The sequence below is a fragment of the Triticum aestivum genome, chromosome 3B (assembly GCF_018294505.1).
Source record: "Triticum aestivum cultivar Chinese Spring chromosome 3B, IWGSC CS RefSeq v2.1, whole genome shotgun sequence".
Taxonomy (NCBI): Eukaryota; Viridiplantae; Streptophyta; class Magnoliopsida; order Poales; family Poaceae; genus Triticum; species Triticum aestivum.
Window position 1 is genome coordinate 824,739,587 of NC_057801.1, and position 1,597 is coordinate 824,741,183.

Consider the following 1,597-nt stretch of genomic DNA (forward strand, 5'->3'; position numbering starts at 1 on the left):
GGTTTCGTGGTGTAGTTGGTTATCACGTCAGTCTAACACACTGAAGGTCTCCGGTTCGGACCCGGGCGAAGCCATCTAAATTCTGTTTTTTTTTTCAATTGTGTAAAAACAGAAAGAATAAAAAAAAGAATGGTGGCCCATACAGGTCTCGAACCTGTGACCTTCGCGTTATTAGCACGACGCTCTAACCAGCTGAGCTAATAGGCCTTTTATTCGACAAACTGTTTTTCAACGTATATATAGTAGAATATAACCACAAGGGAAAGGAGTCCCCAACACAGGTTAGAGCACCGGGCGATAAGAGAAGGCGGTGGCACGGTGAGAAGCAGACCATCACAACAACGGTGAGGGTGTTCAAAAACATCACGAAAGGACCGCCAGTCCGGCGGCCACAATGCCGCCAGGCTAGTCTTCAAGGATGAACTGTTTCACAACAATTTTGCCCTGAACCACGAAATTTTTCCGCTCCAGGGATACTATGGTATCTGCTCCAGGTGCAAATGCATCACGTGAACAATAAAATTGGTAGTAAGAACATCAAAACATTAGTGTTTCTCATCATACGATGCAAAAGGTCATGAAGAAAAATCGTTTCAAAAGGCTGCTTTTGAAAGCATTTTTGGAGCCCTGGTCTTCTTCTTCTCGTCCAGGCCTGGCCAACACCAGTGCCATTAACTTTGCACTAAGCAATATTTATTACAAAAAAAAATCAGATTATATTGATTTTTAAATATTTTTTCGGGTTTTACTTTTCACGGCAGCACAAAATTAGTTTCATTAAATTAAACATTCTAAATATACTAAATCTAGCCAGGTTTTTTTTTCTGCTTTTTTTTGACTTTTTTCAATCAGTAAAAACCTGACCAATGGGGTGATGACACGCCAATTAGCGGGGGATCTGGACGTGTAGGCGTTCGGGTGCATCTAGCGATTCAGTAGGGAGGTATACAAATTCCTTTTGCTGTGTCAGTTTGTACGAGTTTGATTTGACCACGTCTGTTGGTTGGAAAAAAATCTGCATGTACTAGGCCGGGCTCTTTTGTTCGCATGCGGTTGTTGTTCTATGTACGATATTCTCAGTTGAGATATCCATCTTTTAATTTTGACAGCATAAGTTGTCGGTTCTCTTCATCACTTTTCTCTCCAACTCTCAATTCCCAATGCAGCGCCGCCTTGCCGCCCTCGATCGTGCCCTCTCGAAGGCCCTGGGAAGAAGGTTCGCGCCAGATCCTCTACCGCCTTTATACGCGTATAGAAAGACCCTGGCTTCGATGAAGGGCATTCACCGCATCTCCACTGACGCAGTTGTATCTCTATCTTTCTCAATTCTCCACCACTTCTATCAGCACCGATTTGTGGAGAGCGACGGCAGGATGGGCAGGGTGGAGGCCAAGCAGCCAGAGTTCGGTGGCAGCATATGTTGATCGTGCCGTCGAGCCAGGCGCGCCAGAAGTCGGTGACGATGGCGCGGTGGTGCTCAGCGGCGTTGACGACGAGGTAACACGCGAGAAGCTCCTCTAGGTCCCGCTACGACGCTCGGACGTTGTCCTTCGCTGCACTATCTCTGCCATGCTCTCCAGGAAGTCCCCCTCTGGGT

At 46.4% G+C, this 1,597-nt stretch overlaps 2 non-coding genes across 2 annotated transcripts; one reads left to right on the forward strand and one right to left on the reverse strand.

Annotated features, from left to right (window-relative positions):
* Window positions 1–74, forward strand: TRNAV-AAC (transfer RNA valine (anticodon AAC)). Its single transcript has one exon. It is a non-coding gene; the product is annotated as a tRNA-Val (tRNA).
* Window positions 75–133: 59 nt separating this feature from the next.
* Window positions 134–207, reverse strand: TRNAI-AAU (transfer RNA isoleucine (anticodon AAU)). The gene has a single exon. It is a non-coding gene; the product is annotated as a tRNA-Ile (tRNA).
* Window positions 208–1,597: the final 1,390 nt, after the last annotated feature.